Genomic DNA, 21,473 nt, shown 5'->3' on the forward strand with positions numbered 1-21,473 from the left:
ATATATATATATATATATATATATATATATATATATATATATATATAGTGCATATATATGAAATAAAATGCATAACACACACACACACACAAAGACTCCACCAAAAATTTAGAATTAATCAACCAATTCAGTAAGTACAGTTGCAGGATACAAACTAAACATACAAAAATTAGTATCATTTATATACACCAGTAACAAACTAGCTGAAAAAGAAAGAAATAAAGCAATTTCATTTATAAGAGCTACAAAAAAATTCCCTAGAAATAAATTTAACCAAGGAGGTGAAAGATGTCTACAATAAAAACTGCAAAAAGCTGATGAAAGAAATTGAAAAGAACCCAAATAAAAAGACATTTCATGCTCATGGATTGAAAAAATAAATATTATTAAAATGACCATACTATCAAAATCTATCAACAGATTCAATGAAAGTCCTTTAAAAATACCAAAGCTATTCTTCACAGAAATAGAGAAAAACAATCCTAAATTTTATATTGAGCCATAAAAGATCTTGAATAACCAAAATAATCCTGAGAAAAAGGAACAAAGCTAAAGGCATCACTCTGCTTGACTTTGATATACACTACAAAACTGTAGTAATCAAAATGGCATGGTATTGGCACAAAAACAGACACATAGACCTATGGATCAAAATAGATAATTCAAAAATAAATATACGTATTTACAGCCAAACTGATTTTCAACCAACTCGCCAAGAATATACCTCAGGGAAAAGACAGCCTCTTCAATATATGTTACTGGGAAAACTGGATATCCATGTGCAGAAGAACAAAACTAAACTCTTTCTCTCACCATATACAAATTCAACTCAAAGCAGATTAGAGACTTAAATGTAAGACTAAAAGGTATAAAACTACAAGAAGAAAACAGGGGAAATAGTTCAAAACATTGGTCTAGGCAAATATTTTATAGCTTAGACTCTGAAAGCACAGGCAACAAAAAAAAGACAAGTGAGACTATATTAAACTAAAAACCTTCTTCACAAAAAACGAAACAATCAACAGACTGAAAAGTCAACCTGTAGAATGGGAGAAAATATTTGCAAACTATTCATCCAACAAGGGACTGATATAGAAAATATATGGAGAACTCAAACCTCTCTACAGAAAAAAATATACAAACAATCCCATTAAAAAGTAAGGAAAGAGTCTACGTAGATGAAATCTAAACATGGAAGAAAGAAGTAAAATTGTCCCTGTTTGCTGATAACATGATCTTATATAGAAATCCTACAGACCTCACCAAAAATCTGTTACAACTAATAAGCAAATACAGTAAAGTTGCAAGAAACAAAATCAACAAATAAATATCTGTAGCTCTTCCATACATAAACAACAAGTTACCCCAAAGCTCAATTAAGAGAACAATCTCCTTTATAATAGCTACCAAAAGTACATAGAAATAAGTTTAAACAAGCAGGTAAAAATCTATACATTGAAAACTACAAAATGTTGATGAAAGAAATTGAAGAAGACAAATGAATGGAAAGATATCCCATGTTCATGGATTGAAAGAATTAATAATATTAAAATGGCCATACTTTCCTAAGCTATCTACAGATTCAATGCAATTTTATATAAAATCCAATGTCATTTTATATAAAACAGAAAATACCATCCTAGTATTCACATGGAACCATGAAAAAGAACCAACAAATAGCCAGAGCAATCATGAGCAAAAAGCAAGAGGTATTACACTGTTTACAAATTACACTACAAAACTTTGGTAATTAAAACAGCATGGTTTGGGGGGGGGAAGAAAATAGACACATCAAAAAAAAAAAAAAATACAGCAGAATAAAGAACCCAGAAAGGAACTCACTCATGTATGGTCAATTGATTTTCAACAAAGGGGCCCAGAATACAAAATGAGGAAAACATACTCCTTATAATCAATATTTTAAGGAAAACTGGATATATTCATGCAGGGGAATGACACTGGTCCTCCTTTTCTCATGCCGTATAAAAAATTAACTCAAAATGAATTAAAAACTTACATGTAAGGCCAAAAACTATAAAAAGTACTAGGATAAAACAGGGGGAAAACTGCACAACATTGATCTGGGCAATAACTTTTTGGATTTGAACTAAAAAGTATGTGCATCAAAAGCAAAAATAGACAAATGAAATTACATGAAACCAAAAACTTTCTTCACAACAAAGGAAGCAATTAACAGTGTGCAGAGATTGGAAGAAAGTATTTTCAAGCTATATATTGATGAAGTGTTAATATCCAAACTGTGTAAAGAGATTAAACAGCTCAGTAGCAAGAAAATAAGAAAACCAATTAAAAATAGGCAAAGGATTCATGTAGATGTTTCTCGAAAGAAGATATACAAATGGTCAACTTAAATACTTAAATATGAAAAAACGTTCAACATCACCAATCATTGGGGAAATTCAAATTAAAAGTACAATACATTATATCACATTTGTCAGAATGACTACTATAAAAAAGACAAAAGAAAACAAGTGATAGTGGGAATGTGGGGAAAAGGGAACATTTGTACACTGTTGTTAGAAATGTACAGCCATTATAGAAGACTTTTGGGAGGTTCCCCATAAAACTAAAAATAGAATTTTCCGTGTCATCCAGGAATCCCATGTATTGGTTGTGGCATTTTTATTTTGAGACAGAGTCTCACTCTGACACCCAGGCTGGAGTGCAACAGCTCATTCATGGCTCACTGCAGCCTTGACCTCCTGGGCTCAAGCAATCATCTCACCCCAGCCCCCCAAGTAACTGGAACTATGGATGCATGCCACCAAGTCTGGCTAATAAAAAGAATTGCAGAGATGGGATCCCATTATGTTCCCCTGGCTGGTCTCAAATTCCAGGGCTCAAGCAATCCTCACAACTCAGCGTCCCAAAGTGCTGGAATTATAGGAATGAGCCACCATGCCTGGCCCCCATTTATGGATATTTCCCATAAAAGATTTGAAAGCATTTGGTCAGAGAGATGTCTGCACTTCCATGTTTATTGCAGCACTATTCACAATAGCTAAGTTACGGAATCAACCTGAGTGTCCATTAACAGATGGATAAATAAAGAAAACATTGTATACATACATAATGGAATATCGCTTATCCTTTAAAAATAGGAAACTTCTGCCATTTTTGACAACAAGATGGAAATGGAGAACATTACACTAAGTAATATAAGCCAGTCACCAAAAGACAAATACCTCATGTTCTCGCTTATATGTGGAATCCAAAACAATCAAGCTCAAAGAAGTAGAGAGCAGAACAGTGAGTACAGAGGTTAAGGGTGTAGGGGAATAGGGAGATGATGATCCGGATACAAAACCTCAGAAGGAATATAATTTTTAAAGATCTATTGCACAGTGCAGTGAATATAGTTAATAATAGAGTACTGCACATTTAAAATTGCTAAGAGAGTGAATTTCAAGTGTTCTCATCACAAAAAAACAACGTTGAGTATTTTAGGTGATGGATATGGTCACTAGCATGACTTTATTATTCTACATTGTATCTATAAATCATAACAGTACTTTGTTTCCCATAAATGTAAACAATTATAATTATATTTTCAACTCACAATTTTAAAAACAAGCCTCATTTGACCACTATGTTACATATATTATTATTAAATTGTAATAAAGTTTGTGTTCATATTATATATAGGTACTGTGATGGGTGAAGAATAAAACCCCATTTCTGCCCTAAAAGACTTTCGGTTTAGTGTAAGACAGATAGATAGATACATTATTACAGAATCAGAGGCAATGTACAATTGTAGAGTTTTACAAGGCACAAAACAATACAAAGAAATTAATGATTAGTTCTATCACAGGCAGAGAAAGCAATATATGGAATAACTTAATCGAACTTTCTCAGGAACATGGGAGGAAAGTCTGTGCAGACACACAAAGAAGCATGAAAAGCATAAAACATTTAGGGAACCAGAAAGGATTAGAGACACTGCTGGAGTGTCCAGGTTGTGGGTTAGCCTAAAAAGAGATTAAGCTAAAAAAGCAGATGGGAAAGGAATCAAAGTCTTTGCAAAGAGTTTAGACTTAATCCTGCAAGTTTTGAGGAATTTGTGAAAGATTTTAAGTAGATATTGGTTTATAAAGGTTTAGAGTTTAGAATAATCACTTCAACTGCTATATGCAAAAGGGATTGGAAGAAACTAATGTTGGGGCAGGGAGGCTAATTAGGAATCTAGGGGAGCCAAATGGTACCATGAATTTGAATAATACAATGGCTGTGAAGGGGGAGAGCAAATAGTAAACTACAAACACTTGAGGCCAAGGACTTTATTTTATTCATTTCTATACCCCAAATACTAAGAAATGTGTCTGGCATAGCATAGGCTATCAATAAAATTTATTGGATGAATTAATGAATGAGTGATTTGTTGGTTGACTACATGTCCTAGATAAGAAATTAGAAATCTAGACTAGATTATATAGGTGAAGTCACAGTTGAAGCTCAAGATTGGGGTGAGGTATGGATATATATACAATACCCCCCACTCCTTATCCTTAGTTTTGTTTTCACAGTGTCAGTCACCCATAGTCAACTGTGCCTGCAAAATACACGCGTACAGTACAATAAGATATTTTGAGACAGAGTGTGTGTGTGTGTGTTCACATAACTTTTATTTCAATATATTGTTATAATTGTCCTATTTCATTGTTGTTGTAGTAATCTTTTACAATGCCAAATTTATAAATTAAACTTTATCATAGGTATGTATGTATAGGAAAAAAAAAAACAGTATTTGTAGGGTTTGGTACCATGTAAGGAATACATTTGGGGGTTTGGGCAGTTGTTTCGAGAAAATCTGCTTGTGGATAAAGGAAATGGAGCTCAGGCGCAGTGCAGAGAGAACCAGCAAGTAGAGTTGGTGACAGCATGTTCTGGCAACATCAAGGTTGAGGGGTCTTTTGCTCTGGAGCCCAGCTGAATCCCTGTTCTTTCCTCTTCCCAATTATTCTACCCTTCTATTGGTAAATTCCACTTTTTGCTTAAGGTCGTTCAAGATGGGTTACCAAAAGAATCCACAGTTAATATACATTTGTTTCTTATGCACCCAGACCAGGAAAGGAGCTCAATGTTTATCTAGATTATAAAACTAATTTTATAAGTAATATATAAAATAACAATAATAGTTATTTACTGGGCACCTCCTATGTGTCACATGTGGGTAAGTATTCTATATACATGATTCGTAATCTTTATAACAGGCATCTAATGTACATATTCTTATCTCCAGTTTATAGGTGAGAAATTCAAAGCCCAGAGAAGTTTAGTGACTATATAAGTAATATAGGCAATTATTGGAAATTAAGAAGTCCATAGATTATTTTTTTCTGCTGGATTACAATAAATATTGAAAATCTACGATGAAGTCTGGAAAGGCTAATGTGTTAATTCACAAGAGCCCATGAAGTTACATAAAAATGATAGTGATTTAAAATAGATGATACAAATGATAAGTAAATTACATTAAAAAATTATTAACTGTACATCAAGCTATAATTTTACATCTACTAAACTGCAAAACAGAACAAAATACTGCACAAACACAGATAATGTTATGGTGAAGTGATGCCCTCATACATTGCTTGTAGCTGTAGAAAATGGTAAAAGCTTTTTTGGAGAGCAATTTGGAAAAACATTTCAATAGCCATTAAATGTTCACATCCTTTGACTCATGTAATTTTACTCCTGGAAAAAATAACCTTAGGAAATAATCCAAAACAATATTCATCAAGATGTTTAGTAAAGCTATATTTATAACCAGACAAATTGGACACCTCCAAAATGTGCAAAAATCAAGATCTGCCTAAGCATGAATTTGTGGGTTTGTTAATTCATTTGATGAACGAATAGTGAAAATCCCTACCATGTGCCAGACACTGTGATAGACACAGAGGTTTACAAAGGTAAACAAGGTAAACACATAAGCCCGTCCTGTGTAAATGTTGTATATCTATGTAAATTAGGAAAACCTGAACATAAACAATAATTTTTATACTCTTATTTATAGCTATTTTTATTCCACAAAGAATATGAAGAGGCTTACAACATGATAAGGCAGAATAAACAAATGCATAACCAGGAAGAGTGCACATTTTGAAAGAAAATCAATTTCAGGTAGAAAGAGTAGAGCTCTAAAAAATCCTTTTTGGTTAATATGAGCTCAAATTTGGTTCTGAGCTTCCAAGCAAGCAAAAGAAAAAAGAAACATTATTAGTGACTGATTTATCTAATTAATGAAGAGGTAAAACAAAAATTTCTCAGGAGAAAGAAATGAGTCCTTATATTTTGTTCTGAAAGATATCTCTCTTTTTGTAAATGGCCAATAGGTGATACTACTGCATCTCTTAGGGGTTTTGGAAGATGTTTAGAAACAAAATAGTTCAGGCACATGAAAATGTATATAGAATTATGTAATGAGTATATATATGTGTATATCCCACATGTGGCCTAAAAATGAAAAACATTATAATTAAAGCCCTTTTGTACCTTTCCACAATTTTATTTCTTGGTGTCTCTACACAGAATTAATCATTTTCCTAAATTTGGTGTCTCATTTTTATTCAGCTCTACTCATATGTATACATTCATTCAAACAGATAGCATTATTTTCATGAAATATATAGCATTTCTATAAATGAAGTGTGTGGGGCCTCTAGCTCCTTCACTTTGTATTGCTGAATAATATTTTATTTTATAAATATGCACAATTTGTTCTTCTGTTGATGGACATTTAGATTATTTCCATTATTTTGCTATTACCAAGCTGCAACAAACTTTCTCATAAATATCTTTTGTGGTACATGAGAATGCTTCTCTAGCCCTTTATCTAGATTGAAATCACTGGCTAGAGGGTATGTGCATGTTCATCTTGGTTTGATATTGCCACATGGCTCTTTGAATTGATCATACCAATTTACATAGAGGAAATTTAAATTTAAAGATACTCTGTGGTCGGCTGGGCGCGGTGGCTCACAGCTGTAATCCCAGCATTTTGGGAGTCCCAGGGAGGCGGATCACGAGGTCAGGAGATCGAGACCATCCTGGAAAACACGGTGAAACCCCGTCTCTACTAAACATACAAAAAAAAATTAGCTGGGCGTGGTGGCAGGCACCTGTAGTCCCAGCTTCTCGGGAGGCTGAGGCTGGAGAATGGTGTGAACGTGGGAGGTGGCGGAGCTTGCAGTGAGCGGAGATTGTACCACTGCACTGCAGCCTGGGTGACAGAGTGAGATTCCGTCTCAAAAAAAAAAAAAAAGATACTCTGTGGTCATACAGTCAGGGATGCAACAATGCTCTGCTGACCACCACTTCCCTCCTTCTACTAGTTTCTACATGTAGACGTTTCTATTGTAGGCACTTGTAGGGACAAGAGTAAGATTTATACTTAAAACTCACCCTTGGAGCAAGCATCTGATGACATCTGAGGCAGAGGAGCAGAAACACAATTGGAGCAAAGGTGTGGGTCTTCTACTGACTCCCGAGTCTCAATCCTGAATTCTCTCAGACACATGTGTAGAGACAGCTAGTTTGCAGGATGGGGACTGAACCCACAGGGCCTGGAAGAGAAGTCCAAGCCTTGAAAACAAAACATCTCAACTTATCTACCCTATACCCACATGTAGCAGATGGAAGAATAAGAGAGAGCACGCAAGGGAGCAGGCATGGGAGCCACCTCTGGCCTATGTGGCCCAACTGATGATCAGAAGAGAAGAAACTGCTCCTTCCTGAAGGACAGCTAGCACATGAGGTGCTGTGGGAGAATACTGGAAAACTAGACAAGGCAGGGCTCCTATGTGACCATAGTTAATTTTGCTACCCCACAGATATTTCAACAACCAACATTTTTTAAAGTTTTCTTTAAACCATGGTAGTGGTGGACATGTTCGTGTCTTTCTCCTCCATGAAATTATAAAAACCATCATGGTGGAAAGGACTGGCTGGGACGTTCAGCAGGGGTGCAAGCCATGCATAGACAGCTGAAGTTTCCACTCTAGGCAGTTCCTTTTTTAAAGTTATGGCAAAGAATGGAATTAATGTTTAGTGTAACCCTACTGATAATCTTGGAATACCTTGAAGGTCGTTTCATCTAATTTTTCAAACTGTAAATGACTTGGCTAATTTTAGGATTATTGGTTTATGTCCCCCTTTTCTTTGGTAGTTGCCAGTATTCAAACAATCTCTCCTTATCCATGAACTTATTATCTGCAATGACATTTCTGCTGTAATAAGAACTTTAAAAAATTTTCAGACAGCTGTGTGTAATTATAAAGGAAGAACATTTGTATAAAAGGGCTTTTTACTTTGCTTCCTGCCCATTTCTGACCACTAGAGATGACCTAACAGGCTCGCTTTTTTCTTTCTTTCTTCTTAAGATATTAGAGAGAAAGGAGATATGGTAATTGCCCAAAATCATTATATTAATAAACACTAAATAGCCATTACAAAATACATTTCCTATTCCTCACACTTTCCAACTCCAGTGGCAGATACAATCAATAGACAACAAGGAATTTAAAGTAGTCAGAGGCTGAGAGGGTTATGTTGGTCCTTGCCCTCTCTCAAGGTCGTACAAAGGATGATGAACACCTAGCCAAGTATTACTTACTGTTGAGAAATCCTTGAAACTTCCTTTAAAAAATGTATTCGGACAGCCCTTTCCTTTTCGAGGGAAACGTTGCTTATTTTGTACTCATACCTTCTGCTTTTTTATTTCAAAAAGATTAATCTGACTCACAGCAGCCTGATACTCCCATCTGGATTTTGCTGAAGATCATAGGAAGAGTTGCTTTATGTGAATTCGCAGACACCTACCTTCAGTCTCCATGTTATGGGAGAGAATAAACAGCTTTCATTCAATTGTATTGAAATTTCTATTCCTTGTAACACAAACACAAATCAACCTTCAGGTATACACCCTCTTATAGTGACTCAGTGATGAAGTGCTGGCTATTCTTTCTTCCTGCTTTCCTGCTGTTTCAGGCTTCTGCCCTCTTTTTGTGTTGATGTTGTTGTTTGTTTGTTTGTTTGTTTTTAAACAGAGTCTCGCTCTGTCGCCCAGGCTGGAGTGCAGTGGCGCCATCTCAGCTCACTGCAAGCTCTGCCTCCCAGGTTCGCGCCATTCTCCTGCCTCAGCCTCCTGAGTAGCGGGGACTACAGGCGCCCGCCACCGCGCCCGGCTAATTTTTTGTATTTTTAGTAGAGACCGGGTTTCACGGTGTTAGCCAAGATGGTCTGGATCTCCTGACTTCGTGATCCACCCGCCTTGGCCTCCCAAAGTGCTGGGATTACAGGCGTGAGTCACCGCGCCCGGCCTGCCCTCTGTTTTTTCAATGGCCACCACAACTAAAGCTCAAGCTCAATCACTTCATGACTTGCTTGCTGATATAGCTGCCAAGGGTATTCACCAAATTAGTCTTTCATCAAACCCCGCTTTAATCATTTCTTTCCCATAATCAAAAGTCTTTATTAGTTCCTCACTAGTTCAAGTCTAAAAATACAGCCTATTTAGGGCACTCAGCAGTGCCCTAAATGCCTTTCCACTCCATTTTCTGCCATCCTTACTGGGGTAGTCCTTCAGCCCACACCTAACAATCTAGTCAGGGTTTCCAGGACACATATCGCTCATTTCCACCTTCGTACATTTCCTCATACCCTCTCCCCATTTGGAAGACATGAATTGACCAGGGGCTAGATACAGTTCTAAGTATGGAGAGGACAAAGATGAATAGATTAAAGTTCCTGCCTCCTCCTCTATACCCATCTGTAGGCTCAATAATGTCCCCAAAGATATCTATGTCCGAATCCCTAGAATTTATGAATGTGTTTCTTTATATGGCAGAAGGGAAATTGCAGATGTGAAGTTAAGGATCTTGATTTGGGGAGGTTATTCTGGATTATTTGAGTGGGTCGAAATAACTACATTTGTATAAGCACAAGATTCTTTTTATTAGACGGAGTCTAGTTCTGTTGCCAGGCTGGAGTGTGGTGGCGCAATCTCGCCACACTGCAACCTCCACCTCCCGGGTTCACGCCATTCTCCCGCCTCCCCCTCCCGAGTAGCTGGGACTGCAGGCGCCCGCCACCACGCCCAGCTAACTTTTCTGTACTTTTAGTAGAGACCAGGTTTCACTGTGTTAGCCAGGATGTTCTTGATCTCCTAACCTCGTGATCCACCCGCCTCAGCCTCCCAAAGTGCTGGGATTACAGGCGTGAGCTGCCGCGCCCGGCCAACACAAGGTTCTTTTTAAAAGGGAGGCAGAAGGGTCAATGTGGGAGAAGGCGATGATGTGGCATTGGAAGCAGAAATTAAAGTAACGCAGCTATGAGCCTGTTTTTCCGACGTTATCCCTAATGTTTAGCAAAAATTCTTAAGTAATAGGGATTGTTTTACCATCTTTCGTGTGTTTTATTAAATATTTTTATTTTCTATTCCCAAGTGCTTCGTTTCCAAGCACGTTTTTTTTTTTTTTAAACCTGAGCATTAATACTTACACCAGACCTACCATGCAATGAACACTTAGATGGCTTTGTTACAGAAAAACATTTTAGATTATTTTAATAGAGAGGGCTAAAATAATAGCTCAAGAGTCATCAAAATCATGTGTACATAAACAGTAGTAAGCAATTCTAAGAAAGAACGTTGGGCTGGGCGCAGTGGCTCAAGCCTGTAATCCCAGCACTTTGGGAGGCCGAGACAGGCGGATCACGAGGTCAGGAGATCGAGACCATCCGGGCTAACATGGTGAAACCCAGTCTCTACTAAAAAATACAAAAAACTAGCCGGGCGAGGTGGCGGGCGCCTGTAGTCCCAGCTACTCCGGAGGCTGAGGCATGAGAACGGCGTGAACCCCGGAGGCGGAGCTTGCAGTGAGCTGAGATTAGGCCACAGCACTCCAGCCTGGGCGACAGAGGGAGACTCCGTCTCAAAAAAAAAAAAGAAAGAAAGAAAGAACGTTGGGTATTTGGGTATTTCTACATACCAGCTAAAGTGATACCAACATTTCCTCTCCACAGAAACACAATTTACAGTTTGCCCAGACAGCCAATTGTGAAATTTGTAAACTTTTTTTTAATTTGGAGGGCAAAATGTAAGTGTTATTAATGAGTGAATTGCTCAATTCCAAATTAATACACAATGTGACCACATTTATTATCTTTACCACGCATTTGACCCTTGTAAACAAGGCCTTGATTATTTTTGCTGCCCAATCTCCTTAGCTATATAGAAGCTTCCTTAAATCTTGTAGCTTTCCTCCCTCCACAGCTGTTTCTCCCTCCCCACTTCCAGCACACTAGAATGCTCTGTTTAGGCATTTTCTTCAGAAACTATTAAATGTTTTGAAGACTACCTGTTTGAAGTTCTACAAATAATCACTTACCCTAAAATGATAATTTATGTTACAGTAAAATTAAGTTTGCTTATTTCACTCTTGTACTTTCAAGAGTGAAAAGAGGGAACAATAGATCAATGTCAACTCACAAGCATCTCAATTTATATGACTCTGGTACTCTAATTTGGGAGATTTGTAAATAATACCCAGTATTAGTTCCCCAGAGTTCTTACCTATTTTGGCCTGAAAATCTAGTTCATAAATATCTGAAACTCCTGACTGGGCACGGTGGCTCACGCCTGTGATTGCAGCACTTTGGGAGGCCAAGGCAGGTGGATCATTTGAGGTCAAGAGTTCATGACCAGCTTGACCTACATAGTGAAACCTCATCGCTACTAAAATACAAAAATTAGCTGGGCGTGGTGGCACACGCCTCTAGTCTCAGCTACTCAGGAGGCTGAGGCAAGAAAATTGCTTAAACCCAGGAGGCAGAGGTTGCGGTGAGCCAAGATCACACCACTGCACTCCAGCCTGGGTGACAGAGCAAGACTCCCTCTCAAAAAAATAAAATAAAATAAAAAATAAAAATAAAACAATAAAAAATCTGGAACTTACTTTCTTTTAATAACAATATTAAGCTGATTTTATTTCTTCCAGGACACAGCATGGAATTAATTTTTGTAAATGGAAATATAAGCTTTGTCTTAAATTAAAATTTCCCTCAAAAGCTTTGCTTAATAGGTCTCAAAAGAAGCAGTAAGTTTACATGCAGCAAAATAGAATAATAACATTTTAATTCACATATGTGGTTCTTCGAAGATAATGGATTCATTTAGTAATGATTTGCAGGTGGAAATTCAAAATACTAGTGCAAAGTAGAAGAGGATAGTTGTTACTAGTCTTTTAAATTCTACCCCAATGAAGGCAACATATCCTTCTCACAGCAGAATATTTTTGTTCAATAAAACTGGTACAAATAAGATTACAGAAATACTTAGGTACTAAATTATGGCCTTTGGTATTCAGTCTGGAGTTCAACTCCAAAGGTCAAATTGTTATGTACCCTTAATTGATTTTGATCTGATTCTGTTAACTAGGTGGCATAAAGTGAACATGAACAAAGGAATCCAGTTACTGAGTTGCTTGAACATCTTGATTTTTAAAACTATTATTAGTCCATCTAACTACCAAAATGGAAATAGACTAGAAGAGGCTACTACAGTTCTCAGATACAAAGTTTTTTGTTTGTTTGCTTGTTTGTTTCTTTTTAACCATGCAGCCAAAGAACAAATTGTTCTTCTTTGAACAACTTATAGGAGATGGGATACTTAAATTATGGATTATGGAAGTTAAACGAGTGAATTTTTATTTCCTTAATCCTAATGGCTAAAATAGCTTCAAAGAAGATTATGGAGGAAAAAATACTAACCTTTGAACGAGGCCATTATGATAATTTTTAAAACAATAATATTTAACTTTTATTTGGCTTTTGTAACATTTCAAGCACTTTCATATGTATCACCTCACTGAACCCAAATAATAACCAATGAAGTACATAACATTGTTATTATCCCCCTTTTGGCTATATGGAAACAAAAGTAAATAACTTGAACGGCATCACATAGCTGAGAATGGAAGAGTCAAGATGTGAACCTTGACTTTCTGCCTCCAGAGCCTGAGCACATAATCCCAGTATCACAGTTGTGTGAGGATCAAGAGGACGCAACTAGAACTGCTTGTCCAGTGATCGTATGTCATCATCCTCTCAGATTTTGAGTTTTGTGTTAATGTTTCCATAAAGATGTTATTTGTTCCAAAACAGTTATATTGTCATTGTGAATTGTGCTGTTTATCTTTATAAACTCATCTTCTCTATCCCATTAAATGCTTTTATCCTCATATGAATCATGGTATGCCTCCTTTCCTTTTTTTGTACAGTTGTCAGATGTTTCTTTGACTCTTCTTTAACAATAAGTCTTTCTGAGTCATTTTATTTACATGTATGGAAGGAAAACTGACACATTGCTGCAGCGATTACACAGGATCAGACAAAAGGATCAATGGATTCCTCAGGTTCTACTGATAAAAGACTTTGATGAAGGTAAAAGGTAGCAATACAGCAGCAGAAATAAAGCCAAGTAAATATCAGAGAGAAATGAGATTTCTAGGCACAAATTCCTGTGTTCTTTCTGTTTCATAGGATATGCTTTTTCCTTAGGTCCTTACCACAAAGATATATGCAAGATACTTGGTCTCTGAAGAACCACTTTTCAAAGAGGAGTTCTTCACACTCCCTGGTTACATAGTCAAAACCAGGCTATTGGAAATATAAACCAGGTGCAAATATCTCTACGTAGATTTTCTAGAAAAAACAGTGCTAACAAGCTGGGACAGGTTGCCCCTATATGTCTTGGCTACTAGCACGGGAAAATAGTACATTTCACTTAGGTTTAGCCAAGGGTCAGCACCATGGTTTTAGGCATCTGCAGAAATGAGCACAGGTGAGATTAATCCAGTACTGACGTAGTCGAACCACTGACCTTGGTCAAGCTTTTGAAATTAAAAATTGCTCCATCATTTTTCTTTCTGCATCTTTCTCCACCACTTAAAAACCACAAAAAGCAGGAAAAATGATTTGCATTTAATTATTTGTATCGTCCAGTGAGATTTTAGACTGCTTTATTTATTTGTTTATTTATTTACTTGTTGAGACAGCATCTCACTCTGTTGGTGGGCTGGAGTATAGTGGCACAATCTCAGCTCACGGCAGCCTCAACTTCCTTGGGTTCAGTGATCCTCCCTCCTCAGCCTCCCAAGTAGCTGGGACTACAGGCACACGCCACCATGTGTGGCCAATTTTTATATTTCTTGCAGAGACAGGGCTTTGCCATGTTGCTCAGGCTGGTCTCAAACTCCTGGGCTCAAGTGATTCACTCGCCTCAGCCTCCCGAAGTCCTGGGACTACAAGCTTGAGAGGACTGCTTTAAATAACAGATTATTCTACCAAATAATCTCACACAGACATTCTTAATCATGCACAAGTCTAACAACTCTCTTATCTCCATCCACTACTGAAACTTGAACTTTATAAAAGGTGTCAATAGATTGATTTAAATAATTGATTACTAACAAAATATAGTTCTTTTTCTGACCAATGATTTTCATCACACAAGTGTCTTGTGGGAGTTTTAATTTATTCTGCCAATTTATTCAATCATTGATATCAGTACTACCACAGGTTTGAATCAAATTTTTTCAGATATGAATAACATGACATGTGTTTTGCTTTGGTTTGCAGCTGACAGATATATTTTTGCTATTCTTTTGCAGTCGATCTCTCTGAATCACTTTAGCTGTGTGGAAGCAATGCTGACACATTGCCCTGATGTCATTATAAATATGTGCATCATGGCCCAGCTTCTTCAGAAAGGAAAAAAAAAAAAAAAAAAAGCACTCTGCACTGAAATAAACCAAAAATAACTGGTCAGCTTGTCAAGTTCTGGTCCCTGAAATGAATGAGACATTGAACATTTCCTGTTCAAGGAGGCAATTTCACTCTTGGCTTTTACAATGATAATGTCTGAAGAAACGCCCTGGCCTTTGTGGCTATAATAATTTTTGAAAACTTTCTGTTTTTTTCAACATGTTTAAGTAGTTATAAATTAGTAATCTTTGAGATCTTGGAATTTTTTCTTTAAATGTATACTGTGTTTTTAATTGGTGAGACAGTACTTCTGATGTCTGACTCCCTCGCACCTCTTTGCAAGTAACATTCTTTTTTGTAAAATGCTGTTGAGGCTGTTTTCCTTTGAGAAACATGCCTCTTATAGATCACATGTATAATATTCTTTTTTGTTTGTTTATTTGGTTAGTTGCGTGTGTATGTGTGTGTGTGTGTGTTGTTTGAAAGAGTCTCGCTCTTTCACCCAGAGTAGAGTGCAGTGGCATGATCTCGGCTCACTGCACTGAAACCTCCGCCTCCTGGGTTCAAGTGATTCTCCTGCCTCAGTCTCCTGAGTAGCTGGGACTATAGGTGCCAGCCACCATGCCCCATTTTTTTTTTTTTTTTTTTGGCAATTTTTGGTAGAGACGGGGTTTTGCCATGTTTTGTTTTGTCCCAGGTTGGTCTCAAACCCCTAACCGCAAGTGATCCGCCTGCCTTGGCCTCCCAAAGTGTTGGAATTACAGGCTTGAGCCACCGCACCCAGCCAGAACACTTTTTATAAATGATTTTAGACCACTTATTTATCCTTGGCTCCTCTTTGATAAAAAATTGGATTTTTTTGTTTTTGTGTAGGAAAAAATGAAGGAGCTATGCGTTTTCCTGCTGTTATCCCTCCTAAATTCCTACTATGAAGGAACAGAAATTTAGGAAGTAAGATGCTTATAGCCTTACTGTAATCCCTGCCTTCTTCAATTATTCAACAACTATTAGGTGGCTGGCATATTTTTAGGCATTTGAAATACACCCAGTAACTTAAATAAATAGTCCATAATCTTGTTCTTCCATTCATTTGAAAAGAGCTAGGCAATAAACGAACAAATACGTGATAATTTAGATTAAGTGCCTTGAAAAAAAAATCAAGCAAAGAAAGGGAATAGAGGGTCAAGGTGGCAAGGTATGTTTGTAATGCCTCTGATAAGGAGACACAAATGAAGTAAGGAGGTGATCTCTAGAGATATCTGTGAAGAAAATGTTCCTAGAAGAAGTAGCAGCAAGTACAGAAGTTGTAAAGTAGGAGCTTCCTCGGGCAGTAAGTAGGACTAGAGAAAGCGAAGGAGACAGTGGCGGGAGAGGGAATCGGAAAGATGGGGTTGGTGTGGTGTAGATTTTTTAAGCGGCATGGCCTTAAACATTTATTCCAAGATGGAAAGCCTTTGGTAGTTTGGAGGTGAAAATGACAGGATCTTACATTTAAAAGGAACACTGGATGCTGTGTGGAGAGTAGTCTGCAACAAAGCAGGAACCCTAGCCAGGAGACCAGCTGGGAGGCTGTTGCAATAATCCAGGTAAGAGATGATGGTAACAATGGAAATGGGGATAATTCATTAGATTCTGGACTTCCAATTTTTTCTTCTTTTCAGTGAGAGCCTATGATGGAAAAAGTGGCTCACATAATCTGGTTGGGACAAGGAAGACAGATGATTAAGAGAAAACCAAAAAAAAAAAAAAAATATATTTAAAGAAACTTATGCAGGTGGTGGTGGTTGTCATCTCTTCCTCTATATGTCTAATTACTGAAAACTAAGAGCTTAGCTCCTGAACTATCACAGGGATATTGGTGGGGTCAGAAAGTGGAAAGATCCAACTAACTAGACAAGGTGGCTTCCACATATGAAGCTCTATTGAGAAATTGTATTAACTAAAGAAGAAGATGCAAAAATATCTGTTCAAGTGAATAAATACCCCCATACTACTTCTAACAATAATTTTTATAAGACTTTATTGAGATATAATTCACATATCATACAATTAAACCATTTAAAGTATAAGATTGAATGGTATTTAGTATATTCACAGAATTGTACAGTCATCATCACAATCAACTCTAGAATATTTCATCACCCCAAAAATAAGCACCAAAACTATTAGTAATCACTTTCTATTTCACCCCCAAACTCTAACCCCCAACCTGGGGCAACCACATGTCTACTTTCTGTCCCTACATATTTGCTTATTCTGTAGATTTCATATAAATGGAATTATACAATATGTGGTCCTTTGTTACTGGCTTTTTTTTTTTTTAACTTGGCACAATGTTTTCAAGTTTCATCCATCTTGTAGTACATATTAGTCCTTCATTTCCTTTTATGAACAAGTAATATTCAATTATATGAAATATATGGGACATGTATATAGATACGCATTTTGTTTGTACACCACTCGGTTGAGGGACATTTGAGTGGTGGCAGCTTTTGATATTAGGAATTATGCAGCTATTAACACTTATTCATGTACACATGTACGAGTTCTTGTGTGAACCTGTTTTTGTTTCTCCTGGGTGGAATTGTTGGATCGTATAATAACCTAGTTAACTCTTTGAGGAACTGACAAACTGTTTTCCAAAGGGGCTGCACCAGTTTCACCAGCTTACATCCCCACCAGCCATGTGTGAAGGTTCCATTTTCTCCACATCTTCACGAACACTGTTATTGACTGCCTTTTAAATTATAGTCTCCTAGGGACTGTAAAGTACTATCTCATTGTGGTTTTGATTTGCATTTTCCCAAATGAATAATAATATTGAGATTATTTTCATGTATTTACTGGCCAGTTGCATGTCTTCTCTGAAGAAAAGTTTATTCAAAATCTTTGCCCATTTTAATTTAATTTGTCTTTGTGTTATTTGGTTGTAAGCCTTTTTAATATATTATGGATACAAATCCTTTATCAGATATATAGGATTTTAAAATATTTTTCCCATTTTCTGCTCTTTCCCTTTCTTGATAATGTATTTAATGTACAATAGTTTTTAATTTTAAGTCCAATTTATTTTTTGGTTGCTTTATGCTTTTGGTGTCATATCTAATAAACAATTACCTAATCCAAAGCTACAAAAATTTATACCTATAGTTTCTTCTAACAGTTTTATAGTTTAGCCCTTATGTTTAGGTTTTTGATCCATTTTCCACTAATTTTACATATTCATATAGGACAGCCCACTTCGTCCTTTATATGTGGATACTCAATTGTCCCAGGACTATTTATTGAAAAGACTATTTTTTCTTAATTGAATTACCTTGGCACCCTTGTCAAAATTTAATTGACCATAAGTATATGGATATGTTGTGATTTTTTAAAAAATAAAATTTGAGTTTTTTATTATGAAACTTACACATGTGCCATGTGGAGGGCTGGAAAATGCAAAAGTAGAAAATAATGGAACCTAATCTTTTTATTATGAATGCATATTTATTTAACAGTGTATATTGTGTGTAAATGTGTTTGTATAGATATATACCAACTCATAAGGTTATTATTATGATCTAAAGGAATCAAATGATATACTACAAAATGCTGAGAAAATATTAATTGTTATAGCTAACATTCATTAAGCATTAATACATTACATAGTCTGTCCTCAGCACTGTGAGTAATTATCTAATGTGATTCTCAGAACAACCCTAGAAGGTAGGTTCTGTTCTTAGGTCTACTTTACAGCTGAGGAAATGGAAACTAAACTCCAAGTACTGCCTAAGCACTTGTTAGAATAAAACCTTCTAAATTATATCCTTAAGATTCCATAGCAAGGTTGTACTCTGTAATACTTAGGTCTTCTCTGTGCCTATGCTAGGCACACTTATACTCACAAACTCCTTGAAACATGAAAGAACTCTATAGGGAGTCTTTTTAATTTCCATTTCATAGATGAGGAAACAGAAATTCAGATATTTGGCAAGTTACGTGGCAAAACCAGAATGCAAATGTAGAACTTCTCATATCAACCTGTTATCTTTCTGAAACACCAAAAGTGACTGAAAAATTATGTTGATATGCATAGAAACATTGCATTTATATTTAATTTGGTTACTGTAAGTAATTTAAACAGTGATAGAAGCTGACTCAAAATCTGACCTTGAGCAAGATTTCTGAATTTCAATTTGTTCCTTTTCAAAATGAAGACTTTCAGCGATTTTTAATCATGTTTTCCACCATGGATTCCTTTGGGAATCTAATCTAACACTTGACATTTGGTACTCAAGAAAAATGGATACACACACACACACATGCACACACATTCGTATATTATTTCTGAGGGTTTATGAACTTCTTAAGTTCCTTCAAGAATACCAAGGACCCATAGCTCTGCGGTTTCTAAATTCCTTCTAGCTCCAAAATGCTAGAGTTTCTGTGATGTCAAAACACAATTCAGTAAAATATTGTAAAAATATTTAGAGAAACTAGTTTTTCTCCCTGCTTCAGCAGCAAAATCAAAGTAATGCAAGTTGGCATTAAGTCAGCAAACGGATTTATTTCCAAAAAAAAAGATAATTGACGAACAACCCACAAACCAAACCCACATGGCAAGTCCTCCTGCAGAAAAATCCTTGTTTCTAAATTTAAAGTGCCCCACTCCTACAGCACATAAGATAATATTATTATTAGCAGGCAGAAAATTCGTCGTGACATGGATTTCAATAAATATTTATTTGGTATTTCTGGGAAGTAGGATGTTTCTGAAAAGTAACTGAGCTATGTGGATAAATGTAAAAGGATTTCTAAATCCTTTGGGGTAAGCAGGATACGAAGCAAAGTGGTGGGAAGCAAGATATGTACTTTTTCAATTGCCTAAAAAACTAATTTCAGTTTCTCAAAAAGTACTGCCCCATTTCCAAGGGGCAGCCTGTTCCTTCCTAAAGAAGGGGAGCCTGAGAATTTAGATATTTCTTAATAACCAGGATAAGTAGCAGCCCAGGCCCAACATATATGAGAATCAATTTAGATATTTCTTAATAACCAGGATAAGTAGCAGTCTAGGCCTAACACATATGACAATCACTCAGGAATTTCTAAAGTCCACTGGGCATCCTCAGTTCAGAGGCCTGAAAGCACCTTGTGGAAAGCCTATCAAGAACAAGCAGTTTCAATGTTGTTAGCAACACGGTGCAGTAGCAACACTGTGGTACCACCATAAATGTCCACTGGTCCCGGTGAATTAGTGGCATAGAATTGCCATGTGGCCCTTTGGGTTGGCATCTATTAACATTTAAACCCAATTACAGGTAGGGCAAAAAGGGCAGTTACAAAACTACATGTTTTAAAGTGATTCCATCTTTGTGAAAAAAAAACCGAAAAGTATTTACATATAACAGTCATTGAAAAAAATGGAAGACTAGCTAGCAAAATGTCAATGGTTGTTATCTCCAGATGGTAAAATTTTTAACTTTTTTTTTTGCATGTAACATTTTCCCCAGTGAATGTATTACTTCCATAATCAGAAAGAAAAATAATAAAATTATTCTCATTAGAAGGATAAAAGGTCTTTTTATATAAAACTATCATTGACTAAATTTTTCTCCTGTTTTTATATTTTACCAAATAGTTAAAAATCCAAATTGTTTTCTTTTAATGCGTTGATTTTCATCTCTCTTGGTATACTTTATTTTCAATGCTCATATCCTTACCCATAAATGACCTTCAGTGTCTCTGATAAATTGAAAAAAAAAAAAGCAAAGGAAGTAATCATCTTTGATTTATTGGTTGCTGATGTTTGAATTCACACAGACAAAAATGAGGACAGATACATTTCTCTCTGATTAACAGAACAACCACTGTCTTTGTAACTCTGTAACTCTAAGGAATTATTGAGCACCTATTTGTATAAGGTGCTTGAAAGGATACTTAGTTTTATAAAACACAGCCTCTACTCTGAAAGTATATAGAACTATAACTTCCAGATGCCAAACATGAAACTGGTGCTGAATCCAACCCAAAAGAATTTACTCCTAAAGGATTAACACTTGGCCTCTTAAGTACATCTTTAGTGCATTCTTCCATTCCTCTCTGCTTCAGTGAAGACACTACACCCAGAAGATGTGCATGGCAGAGTCTGAAGGATTTATCAATCAGCTGTCAAGTACATGAAGAGGGTCAGTTGGACCTTAGTTATAGGCAGAATGGGTGATGGGTTGCTTGATATGAAATGAGGTGTGCCAGGCCATCCTCTGGCCAAAAAATAATCTATCTCCACCAAGACCTCAAGTAACCTGAAATTCCAGTATTAGAGATCTATTGCTTTGAATCTTGAAGACTTTTTACCCTTCAAATATTCCCCATGAATAGGAAAACATGCTTTGAGTGACAACAACTACGCAACTGTTAGCTCACATCTTGGAAAGATATAAATTTATGTGCTATTTTTTTCAGAACCATAAATCAGGGTACATAGTAAGTTTGAGAATACTTTTGTAAATAGTAATACATTTTTCAAAGTGATGAATTTTCCTAGAAATTCAGGATGTATAGTCACTGTATCTACCATAACCTTTTTCTATTGGCTTAGAAAAGTTTGGAGACCTCACTAAGAAACTGTCCAATCCCTTCTTTCCTTCCTTCCTTCCTTCCTTCCTTCCTTCCTTCCTTCCTTCCTTCCTTCCTTCCTTCCTTCC

This window comes from Piliocolobus tephrosceles, chromosome 9 (genome assembly GCF_002776525.5).
Source record: "Piliocolobus tephrosceles isolate RC106 chromosome 9, ASM277652v3, whole genome shotgun sequence".
NCBI lineage: Eukaryota > Metazoa > Chordata > Mammalia > Primates > Cercopithecidae > Piliocolobus > Piliocolobus tephrosceles.